This window comes from Tachypleus tridentatus, chromosome 9 (assembly GCF_004210375.1).
Source record: "Tachypleus tridentatus isolate NWPU-2018 chromosome 9, ASM421037v1, whole genome shotgun sequence".
Lineage (NCBI taxonomy): Eukaryota > Metazoa > Arthropoda > Merostomata > Xiphosura > Limulidae > Tachypleus > Tachypleus tridentatus.
The window spans coordinates 79,443,808-79,456,543 of NC_134833.1; the positions used below are offsets into that span (position 1 = coordinate 79,443,808).

General features: G+C 33.8%; 1 protein-coding gene across 2 annotated transcripts in view; it reads left to right on the top strand.

The window, feature by feature from the left end:
* LOC143225578 (bestrophin-2a-like) overlaps positions 1–12,736 on the top strand; it is a 68,347-nt gene that overhangs the window by 6,935 nt on the left and 48,676 nt on the right. The window contains exon 2 of one of the 2 annotated variants that reach the window (XM_076455275.1): positions 6,526–6,631. The gene's annotated coding sequence lies outside the window, so the exon portion shown is untranslated. Of the gene's footprint in view, positions 1–6,525; positions 6,632–8,107; positions 8,441–12,736 lie in introns of those variants that run through there. The other variant, XM_076455274.1, reaches the window with a different exon arrangement.

Consider the following 12,736-nt stretch of genomic DNA (forward strand, 5'->3'; position numbering starts at 1 on the left):
AGTTTAAAATGTCCTGAAACTGAATTAAATGGTATTTTTAAATTTAGAAGATAAATATTCGAAATGTGTTCAATTTATGATACAAGATTGATACACACAGTTTTCTTCTTTAATACAAATATTTTTTCATATACAAATAACAGCGCAATTTACAATAACAGTGATTACATATTATGATTAATCAATAAGGGTTTTACAAACTTACAAACAATATTGGTTACTCTGTCGGGTCTGAAACCTCCTTGGTATCTATCTTACCGAGGGATCACGGTGAACAAATTATTTGGAGGTGTTGCAGATCCAATTCACTTAACAGGTAGCTAGATAGCTCAGCGTTTTTCATTCTCTGCTGATCACATGTCGAGTTTTTTTCACTGCTGAAGTTAAATAATATCTTCGTAAAAATACTAATGTATGAGGTAAATCCGCTGAAGTTAAACGGTTTGTAATGTTCGAAATTTATAAACATTTCTGATCAAATATTTGAAGTTTGCTATTAATAAGCGTTATAACAACTACAGTTATAGCTTCCGAGGTTTATAGCACCCCAACTACAGCAAACCAATAATATATACTGTCTCTTGGCGCGTCGTATTGGTTATATTCATAAGTGTGAAAAGAGTTTCTAGAAATTTCAGCTTGCCTAACAATACAGACGATACACTAGCGTTTATGTGCACACGCATATTGTTGGTTCTAACACTCAAGAATCCTCTATAATTTTAGTGAATAGGCGCGAGTTTTGCAATACAGATATAACAGTATAAATTATATAAATTTTTACATATAAATTTGACTTGAAGCAAACATCAATATTAAAACAGATATATGATAGTAAATCTATCACACATGTCAGTAAACATGAGTATGATAAAAAAGTGTGCTGAAAGACTCCATTACTGATGGCACATACGAAACCTTTACTTTTAACTGTACATTGAAAATTATAAGAAAGTTTCTGTACAAACTTGTTATGTGGGTTTTACCAATCACCATCTTCTACTAAAGCTTGAATTCTATATTGTAACAAGTTCATTGATGTTTGAATTGAAGAATCATCGGCATTTATGAAGTTAATAGAAAATATTCATACTGGACAACTCTTCTAGCGCCATGTTGGGGAGAACATCAATGTCTAGAATATTTAATTAGTACAAATGAATTCTATCACAAGCACAGAAAGAAAGGAAGGCTTGACTAATGAATGGTCAGTGTAAGAATGGTTTCTCTGTATTGTTCATTCAAGCCTTCCATCCTTTTTGTGCTTGTGATAGAATTCATTTGTACTAATTCTTCTATGATAAACAAATTATTTTCGTCTTAATGGCTGACTTCTCAGTTTGCAGGAACAGCAACTGGACAAGTGAGTTAGGTGACTCAGATCTACAACTAATTTCAGCTGAAATTTCCCAGAATGCCACGTTGGTCTCTCTGCTGTATCCACCATCGAACCTCTAATTTTAGCGTTTTAAATACTGAATATTATTAAAATGAAATAAAGATGTAATATAAAGATAGATTAAAAAGAAAATGTTAAGTATATAGAACTAGAAGCGTAATAAAGAAATGTGTAAAATGATCATAACTAAACAATAAGCATACAGACACAGTAGGTGTAAAATGATCATAACTAAACAATAAGCATACAGACACAGTAGGTGTAAAATGATCATAACTAAACAATAAGCATACAGACACAGTAGGTGTAAAATGATCATAAATAAACAATAAGCATACAGACACAGTAGGTGTAAAATGATCATAACTAAACAATAAGCATACAGACACAGTAGGTGTAAAATGATCATAACTAAACAATAAGCATACAGACACAGTAGGTGTAAAATGATCATAACTAAACAATAAGCATACAGACACAGTAGGTGTAAAATGATCATAACTAAACAATAAGCATACAGACACAGTAGGTGTAAAATGATCATAACTAAACAATAAGCATACAGACACAGTAGGTGTAAAATGATCATAACTAAACAATAAGCATACAGACACAGTAGGTGTAAAATGATCATAACTAAACAATAAGCATACAGACACAGTAGGTGTAAAATGATCATAACTAAACAATAAGCATACAGACACAGTAGGTGTAAAATGATCATAACTAAACAATAAGCATACAGACACAGTAGGTGTAAAATGATCATAACTAAACAATAAGCATACAGACACAGTAGGTGTAAAAATCAAATACATCACACAACAGAAAGATAAAAAATATTTTTCTAACAGAGAATTTAGTTACTCTCGAGGTTTGTTTGTAATAAAGCACAGAGCTACATAATGGGCTATTTTTACTCTGCCCACCACGGGTATCGAAACTCGAAGTTTAACAGTGTGAGTCCGCAAACATACCACTATGGCACTCGGAGGCATTTACACTAGAAGATCGCTAACATAAGATGTAGGTTTATTCAAAAATAGTGAAAAATAATTAAGGTAGCAATAAAAGACTTTTTATTCTCGTCAAGAATTCTCTTGTGTTTGTTTGTTTGTTAGTACGACTGAAAGCAAGATTTCTCAAAAATAACTCAATGCATATAGATGAAAGTTGGTGTACCTTTAGAATGTTACCCAACTTAGAAGAGCTCAGTTTTCGGAAGGTTAAGGTCACAGTAAGATCACGAAAATCCAAAAACTCCCTAAGTGTTAATACTAGAATTGATTTTTAAAACTATTTTTACTTTATAGCTCAGTCAAAACTAATCAGATTTTGATGAAATGACAGACATATATAAAACATCATTACTCACTGTCCTGCCCAAAATGATCGTGCCTGTTGATAACAACAGACATTGACAAATTTTCGTATGTTTCGAGAGCCGAGTATGATCAAGGCTGTGTGGGGAATGTATACACTCTACTAAGTGCCCCTATGGCTTCATTTCTTTATCAGTGTTAGTTTTGAAAATGGGTCAATTCCTGTGAGAATTATATCTTTAATAAGATCACCAGGCTGGTTGAAGTGGTGGGCAATATGGAGGTCTTTTCTTTTTTGGTGATGATAGTAAATTAATGGGTGTTGAAATGCTCTTTAAGAGTCTTTTAGGTTTGTCCTACATACTTGTAATTGCATTTCTTACACCCTGTGTGGTATAAATGGTGTTTTATGTTGTGCAAGTAATTTCTTTAGAAATTTTAACGTGTTTTTGGTGATATCTGTCAGTAAAAAAAAAAGAACCATCGTATTATGGACTTGTATGTTCAACAACAGGCTTTATTACATGAATAACAACCATTCTGAGGAGGAGTTTAATTCTCTTTTGTATAAATGATGATATCTTCTGCTCTTCCAAAATGAGACAAAGTGAACTTCAGAAAAATATTTGTTTTAATCGACCATCAAGTTGCAGTAGGTGGAAATATGTTTTTTCAGAATATGCGAAACGTTCCTGAATTTCAAGTGATGAATAATAACAAGATATATTTTATTTGATTCTTTACTATTACACTGTTTAAAAATGGTTTGGTTTTCCTTTAAGTGTTGTTAGTTTTTACAATATCTCTATCAATTTCAGTAGATTTATTGCCTCGTTGTAAAACAGTTTGCTTCAGATCCTTGGCGTGTTTCCTGTCGTTTGTTTAATTAGAACAAGTTTTCTTAATCCAGAGAGCATGACTGCGAGTAACATCCAGTTTATTGTAGGTGGGGTGTCAAAATTTGTTAGGAAAATATTGTGGCCTCTTAGTAATTTTCTGTATAAGTCAATGTGTAAAACTCATTTAAACAAACAGTGACGTCAACAAAGTTAATTTGGATAGGGAGTAATTTAGTAATTTTGACTGTTTTGTGAAATCTTTTAGTATAAAGTCATTAAATGATTCAGAATCGGTTGTCCAAACAAACAAAATGTCATCTTATGTAACGTTTCCAAGTGTGGCTATGCTGTAAAAAGTGACTTATAAGTATTGCACAATTAGGAGCCATTTTGGTACCCATAGTAGTGCCATTAATCTGAAGGCAATGTTCGCAGTTGAATTTGAAGCTTAAAGATAAAATAAGAGTGAAACGATTGGTTACGTTTTGAAGTTCTGATTGACTGGAAAGGTTTAGGACGGATTTTAGAATTTCAAGTCTTTTATCGTGTTTAATATTAGTGTGCATGGAAGAAACAACCATTCTTAAAAAAATATTTTTAATATAAATTCCGTTGGCACTGATTTCTTCCATGGTATTCATGGCATGAACCATTCCCCTTATGTAATAAGAGAGAGTATAGAGAATATCTTTCATGTGGTGAAAATAAAATCACAAAGCTTCTTAAGAGCCATATTTATGTTAGAAATTATGGGTTGGCTGCAATTTGTGTATAAGATATACATTCTAGCTGGAGAAACCTACTTGGTTGTAAAGAACTGAAATATTTCTTTGTTAATTTTTTTGTTTTGGAGGAGTTTTTAAGTTTATTAGTGATGACGTTATTAAACTGAGTTGCGGGGTCCTGTGTAAGCTTCTTGTTCTCAAGTTGGCGACTAGCTCCAGCGATATAAACATCTTTGTTAAAAATAAGGGTGATGCCCCTTATCTTCTGGCTTTATTTTAATACTGTTATTAAATTTAAGATTCTGTAAAACAGTTCTTTCATTTTGATTCAGATTATTGTGATATTGTCTGGTGGATTTTAAGGATTTCAGAATTTCATTTCTGCTGTTTTAATATATATATATATCTGGTAACTGGTCAAAGAAACCTTTTTTTGTTAACTGGAGTATTTTGATTATGAGAAAGGTGAAATTTCCTGTGATAAAAAATCGCAGTCTAAGTTTTCTAGAGAATTCGTATAGGTCAGAAAGGAGTTTAGGTTAATTTACAAATTTGTTGTCTAGATACACGCTGAAACTTTAACTAAAAGGACTGAGTTCTGCATCTGAAAGAGTTATGTTTGAAAGATTAATTATATTGGAAACATTGAAAGGAAATCGATATTGATACTTGTAAGATTTATAAGTTGATATTGATACGTGTAAGATTTATAAGGTCATTGCTATTCTTTGCAATAAACGATTAAGTTTTTCAAATCTTTGTTTCAGATGCTGATTGTTATAAAATGAAGTTTCTATAGTTTCTTGTGGGTGCTTGCTACTATAATAGCTTTTTGTCAAAAAAGGGAAAGATTGGAAAAAATATCGCTAGAAGCGTTCCCAACTTTTGAATTAATGCTATTGCCAAGAGGCTAGTTTTACTATTGTTTTAAGTAAAGAATGAGTCAGTCTTGTTTTCAAATTTCTCATATTATTTTTCCAGTGAGGAATTGTAGAAGTGACAACAGTTAAAGATTTCCTTACCTAGGACATCAATGGAATTTTTACAGAGGTTCTTAGTAATATTCATGGGTTATAAAAAAGTGTTTTAAAGATTCTGGTGTCACTTGTTGTAGAAATTTTAGTGTTCAACCGAGGAAAAATATTTTGGGGTTCGATGCCTTGCGCTCCTATCAAAGGTAGGTTACAATATTTTCCTTGTGCGATATTACAGTGGTATACCCCTCAATATGGCTTGAAATTTAGTTTTCCTTTCATGTAATGGTTCTGATTTGGTTTGTTTAGAATGTCGCGCAAAACTACGCAAAATTAAGGGGAAAAATATGTTAGACAATAACTGGATGTTTTGAGAGCTACTAGGAAATGAATTCCAGTCACTTAACTTATTTAAATATATATTATCAGTGTTACTAGGGAATTCGAGTTATTCGACTAGTATGACGGCGTCAGAACAAAAGGTGGGTCTGGCATGGCCTAGCGCGTTAAGGCGTGCGCTTCGTAATCTGTGGGTCGCGGGTTCGTGCCCGAATAGCGCCAAAAACATGCTCGCCCTCCCAGCCGTGGGGGCGTTATAATGTGACGGTCAATCCCACTTTTCGTTGGTAAAAGAGTAGCCCAAGAGTTGGCGGTGGGTGGTGATGACTAGCTGCCTTCCCTCTAGTCTTACACTGCTAAATTAGGGACGGCTAGCACAGATAGCCCTCGAGTAGCTTTGTGCGAAATTCCAAAACAAACAAACAGAACAAAAGGGATCAGTACATTCTTCGCCCCCTCATAAATTTACGTAGTTTCATGAGTCCACCAACTTAAATTGAGTTTTTGCTCAATGTAATGACTCAACATAGACAAATTTTGGCTGTAAAATAAATGTATAAGCTGGAGATAGAGGTGAAAAAATAAGATAAAAGCTATTAAGGTGAAACATGGGACACGTAAGTTGGCAATTAAACTGTTTGTTTTCATATTTTGGTTCTCTTGTGTCAAAATAAACCTAAATTACAAAAATAGTTTCAATATTTTCTCGAGGAAGTATCCTCTCGGAACCACCTAGTTTCCGTTTGCCCTATTTAAGTACATTTATGAAAAAATTAATTCACTTCCATCTATACAACTCCCAACTCACACACACAGATAAAAGCTTCCAACGCTCAGAGTACGTTTTATCAGTTTCAATAGGATAGGTATTCCAGTTATTAATTTGTTTTAGTACTGAGTTTGTGTGTATTTGTGTTTTTCTAAAAGCAAAGCCACGTCGGACTACCTGCCGTATCCACCGAAGGAAATTGGACGCCTGATTTTAGTATTGCGAATCCGTAGACTTACCGTTGTCCCAGAGAGGTACTCTAAGGTTGGTACAAACAATAAGATATACAATATTATTTCATTTTCAATACGCCACGGTAGTGCGTGACAGTTTATTTAAGCGAACATAACTACACGAGATATTCTACAATATTAACTGGAAAATTTGCTTGTGATATAAAATTGCTTTGTCATTTTTAACATGTTTTGTATGTTGTTTTCAACAAATATTAATATAATAATATATTCAGTTTCAATTTTTTTTCTCGTTCAAAAATTAAGAATAACAAAACACAGCCGAATCCCAGGTGTGTCTTTATGTTATAATGACTGTTTGTTTGTATGGAACTAAGCACAAGGCCGCACAATGCCCGCCAGAGGTATCGAAGCTTGTTATCTAGAGGTGTGATGTGCTAGTGTGGGCCGTTATAATACATCTTGGAAACTAAACTCGATTTTAAGATTTTCTAAGTTTTTGTTTCTCGTATTTAATCTAAAAGAGTTAATCAAGGAAAAACATCATCCTTTACCAGCTTTAAAAGATTGGATAATATAATAACCGATTAAATTGAACTTTCCTAACCAAGTTAGGATTTGTTTGTTTGTGAATTTCGCGCAAAGCTACACGAGGGCTATCTGCGTTAGCCGTCTCTAATTTTGCAGTGTAAGACCAGAGGGAAGGCACCTAGTCATCACCACCAACTCATGGGTTACTATTTTACCAACGAATAGTGGGATTGACCGTCACATTATAATACCCCCACGGCTGAAAAAGCGAGCATGTTTGGTGCGATCGGGATTCGAATCCGCGACCCTAAGATTACGAGTTGAGCTCCTTAACCCACCTGGCCGTGTCGGGCCTTTAAGTTAGAAACTTCCAAATAAATAAAGGATAAATGATTTTTTTCACAAATCATTTCATATAAATGATTAAAGTGTTTCCACCGTAATAATCGTTTCTTTAAAGGTAAGCACAAAGCTACACATTGAGCCATCTGTGCTCTACATATCAAGGTTATTGAAATATGGTTTCTAGCGTTGTAAGTCCGCAGTCATCTCGTTGTGTCACTGGGGCTGTTATAATAAGGAACATCTTAACGTTTCGCTAATAGTATATTTTCAATAAATTCTACATTTAAATGTAAAGAAAATTTAAATATACTTTAACAAAGCGATCCTGTTTATTATTTTTGAATATTTATACACAGATTCCAGTTTTATTGGATGATACTCAGTAGTTTTGGAGTTGCAAAATTATAAGGGTGCTTTTTTCTCCCAGATGGCGTTATAAGATTTCAGTTTAAGCTGCCTCTGAAAATTTACATAACATTGTGTAAATGACAGATAAAACAAATAACACACACAGCTCTAATTTGATGTAAATATATATTATAAATTCACATTTATTCAACGGCTGTTTAACAAATGTTTTATTTGTGTTGTAAAATCATGTGCATGAACATGTCGGAGTTTCAACATGTATCTGTGACCTCTAGATTCCTGACGTCATACTTGGTGTCATTTTCGAAATTGAACCCAAGCGAAAGTACGTACGTCACACAACTATCACTTGTCGGCTGGTTTATAGGCTTAGTGCGTTGACGTGTAGTTTATTCTGTATTCGAGAAGTATTATCAATTTTACCTACCACATTGAAGTGAAAAATTCGTTAAACGTGCAAAATGAAAATTATTCATGTGTGTCTACGATGGAATTTACTTTAATAGTAACTTTTATCTGTTGATGGATTCACTATAAGTTTGGATGAAGTGTCTGTATATGTGCCCCTGTAAAGTATTTTATAGAGAAAATTTGGAGGTCGTGCCTGGCTCCTCAGATCTGACTACACATGCATGTAAGTAAAGTACATCGTTTCTTATTTCTTTTTATATATTACCATTCATATTTTGGGAGCGCAGTACAGAACGAATATGTAACGTGTGTTTCAGTGTATAAATAAATAGCTGATAACTTCTTGCGGACAATAAATCTTATGTTTGATTTTAAAGTTACGAAAAAATAGCTATTTTATTTAATTACCCTCATTTGTGAAATAATTATAAAATTTCTTACTAAGATGGAAGTAACACTAATACAAATTTTAAATAACGGATGTTAAAAGAAAACCAATATTTAATGACGTAAAACTATAAGGCTAGATAATTCTCCATTTTAAATACTTGTGTATTGTCAAACATCCATCGCAACCACTTTAACGTATTTTTATTCTATTTTAATAAACGTGTGAACTATTTGATGTAACTTCGTGACGAGACCAACTGGTAGATTGTATTAATGCAACTTGACTATTTTGCTTTGGATTTGATGTAAAATTGAAAATTGTATTAACCCTGACAATTTTTTCTTAAAAAATCATCAAATTCTTATGTTCATATAAAATATAATCCCTGTCGTAAAAGTGCCATAATCTAGCTTGTAAAAATTTCAGAATCGCTATCTTTCAATCTGTTAATTACTAGATTTTGCTAAAATTTAATAATTTAAATCGCTGAATGAGAAGTGTATCTTCCCAACTAGTCGCCAAAACGCAACTCGTATACGAATAAACAATAATATTAAATATACCAGGCATATAGAACTACGAAGAAAGAATATTCGTAGTCGCTGTTTTATAGCAGCTACAGCCTGTGGTTAAATATATTTTGAAATTAAATTCTTATTTGTTGTTGTATGCCCAACGTACTTGAAATCAAATGCGAAACTTGTACTTTAGTATACTGGAGGTTAAACCTCAAAATATCGGTGTCGTAGAGTACCAAAAAATAACCTAAGTCCAATTAGTACCTTTTTCTAGATAGTATTGGTTAAGTTTCAGTTGTTGGTTTACTGCCAACTTCAAAGAAGTCCTAGAAAGAACTGTTCCTGGTGTAGAAATTGAAATTTGACCCTGTTTTGTTTTTTTTCATTACAAAAGCTAATGTGCTCTTTATTCACTCAGTCTCCCTTAAAACTAAAATCAATTGACTACTTGAATGGTTTCAAGAGGATATCCAGGTTTTGCTGACTTGGTATGCTGGATTGATTGGGTTTTAGCAATTAGGCGTATATAAGGCACCTCGTGCCTTTCTTTTTATCTGTGTGGTTGAGGTACCCGTTTTTGTGCGGGTTATTAACTTTAAAAAAATTATGGTTGTATACCTTGATAAAAAGAAAACAAATCCTCAAATATTCTCACTTTCATAGTGTTGTTATTTATAACAACGCATTCATACGTATTCACTATTACCTCACCCGAAGCTTTCTATAAGGTTTAAGAACTCGCTATATGTACACTCAAAACGTGGTGTAAACTGCAACGGTCGGGGTGACTTTGTACTTGTGGGAAGAGGTACCAGAGGTAGGGGTGGTTTGTTGCTCTCTTGCAGCACCTTAGTGACCTCCCACACTGTTTCATGTTATTAAGTGACGATCATTGACCGCAGAAGGGCCGAAGTTGTAAGGTCACGGGTCAAAGTTAGAAATGGGTATAACTCAAGTAGCTCTTCAAATTAACCTTATGGTGCTTGTTGGAGTAGAAACTTCATTTGAGTTCGTATACGACTGCAATAGTGGTGGCCATGTTTTTAATAACACTCCTCAATAGACGATACTAGCGCATTCTTTTGTGATGCATAACTATTGTAAGACGTTAATGTGCCCTCTCCCCACGCTGCGTATATGGTGTTATAGAAAATTAATAACGTTTTTCCTGGTGTAAAGAAGTGTCGTCATCTGTAGTTAGGGTAAACTTACGACAAAGGTGTTAAATACTCAATAACAGTAATAATTAGGGATGATGATTGTCAACTTCCTCTCTCCATTAATATTGTCCCTTGTTCAAACAATCATTCCACATACTTTGAGATTTGCCCAGCGATGTTGAAATAGTTAAATACTGAACAAAGACAGAGACAAAAATATTTGTCATTTTATTGTATGTTCTCTGAAATAAGAAGCTATTGCAAATAGATTGATATTAATTTTATATGCCTATTACACTCCTGAATTCTGACTTGGAAATGTATACCTACGTCTGCACAGCAAAGAGCTATTACCTGATACCACTGCCTTGAACAAAACTGTCACCCCTACATGTATTAATGTGCATTGCACCAGCCTATAATGTAATTATCATTAGACTTTAACCCCCTCCCACCACTACCACCACCACCATTAGGAGGGTAACGCATCCTTAACGCTAGATTATCTCCATAGCATTCCCAAGAATGCTACATATGAGGGTAAGAGCTTCATTGAAAGTTTGAGTGCACAAAATCTTTACGAAAATGGCGCGAGGTGACAGCTCTTTGTTGTGACTATCTATTTAAGAGATTTTCAGATAAGGAAAATGTTTTTGATTTTTTATGATTTGTTTCTGCTCTTCATTGGTCCTGTAAATGAATTGGAACATGTTAGTTGTTATAGTTTCTGAATATGGTTCTGATTTTATGATACTTGCATATTTTCTATATTTTGGAGAAACCTGTTAAATAGTGTTGGGGTAGTTTGCTCTGTGGTAGAGATATTACCAGTAACTATAGGTTTCTTGTGAACTAATAATAATAATAATGAGTTACGTTTTGATCATCATATCTAAGAACAGAATACTTTTTGTTTTTCAATTTCTGTTCTAACTGTTGCTCGAAGTTGTCTGTTGAAGTGACACATGAACTATGGGATATTGTCTGTAGTGTACAGACATTATATAAATGCATACTATTAATGTATATGAACCGAACACTAGAAATTAGCGTTTTGATTGTGTTACTTTCAAAATGTTCTATATAAAGGATTCTGAGAACTGGTGATAGGGATTAGCCTATGGGTGCCATTTCTTGTGTTTATGCAGAACGTTGCCAGTTCTATTATTATGGAGATTGTTGTTTGGGTGGATTGCTTAGTTATATCACTTTAAAACACTGGGTACTCTGCCAATACCATTAAAGTTAGGTACATTATTGAATAGGTTAGATATATCAAAGTTTATCATTGTATCGTGAGGTAATCGTGGTTAATTTTATAATATCTAAAAAGTGGGAAATTCTAATGTAAGGTTATTTTACTACTGGTAATTTTATTCATATAAAGTTGTTCTAGCTAATGAAGGAAGTGGGTGAACCTCTGCACGTAGCTAAGAAAAAGCTGTCTAATGACAGAGCACAGATTTACTTATGGAGTTTAGGTAAATCATAGCTGTGCTCTGGTGTACTCTTAATGCTGGTTTCTGTTTCAAGTTTTAGTTGATGTTTCTTGAGAAATTGCTTATCCTGTGTTGGTTGTTAAATTCAGTTTAATCTTGCAGTGGCTATCTTTAACTACAGTTTGGAGCTTAATGATATATTCTTCTATTTCCGTGATTATTGTGGCACTACATATGCCTGCCGATAGGACTCGTCTGGTACTTTAAGTTATTTTCTAAAAGGGTAGTGTTATAGTTGTTAAAATTTTATTGCTTTCTGGAAAGCTAACTTTAATTTGATTCTCAATTTTATTTATTTTTCAAGTAGATGCAACTTCTGTAGTTTCAGCTATACTTAGTCGATGTTTGTGATGTTAAGTTAAATGTTCCTTTGCTTAATATACTTTAGATTTTGATAATGATCTACATAACTTTATTGCTGCATGTTAATTGTCTAGAGTTCAGAGGCTTGTTATTTAGACAAATGATGAATTTAGATTATATGAATATAGTATAGTAAAGTAGAGTAAAATAAGGTCTCAGCAGAATAAATATTTAGAATAAATATACTCTTCAAAAAAAGAAAGGCAAAATATGAGACACATTGTTAACAAGTTTATTCCGGGTAGTTCTGTATGACATGTGTGAAACTTTGCACATTCACTGCTGAACATCCAAAGTCTGCAAAGGCGAAGTCCACGCTCAGTAGGTGAAGTTTAACGTCACTCAACGTCAATAACGAGTATGCCCCCCGTGAGCATCAATAACTGCTTGGCATCTCCTGCCCATGGAAGCGATGAGATGACGAATCACGTCCTGTGGAATGGCTGTCCACTCAGCCTGCAAAGCTGCTGCAAGCTGAGGTAGAGTGCGGTTGAGGTTGTCGCCGTCGCAAAAGTCGGTCCAACTCGTCCCAAAGATGTTCGATGGAGTTTAAATCTGGTGATCTGGAGGGCCAGGGAAGAACGTTGA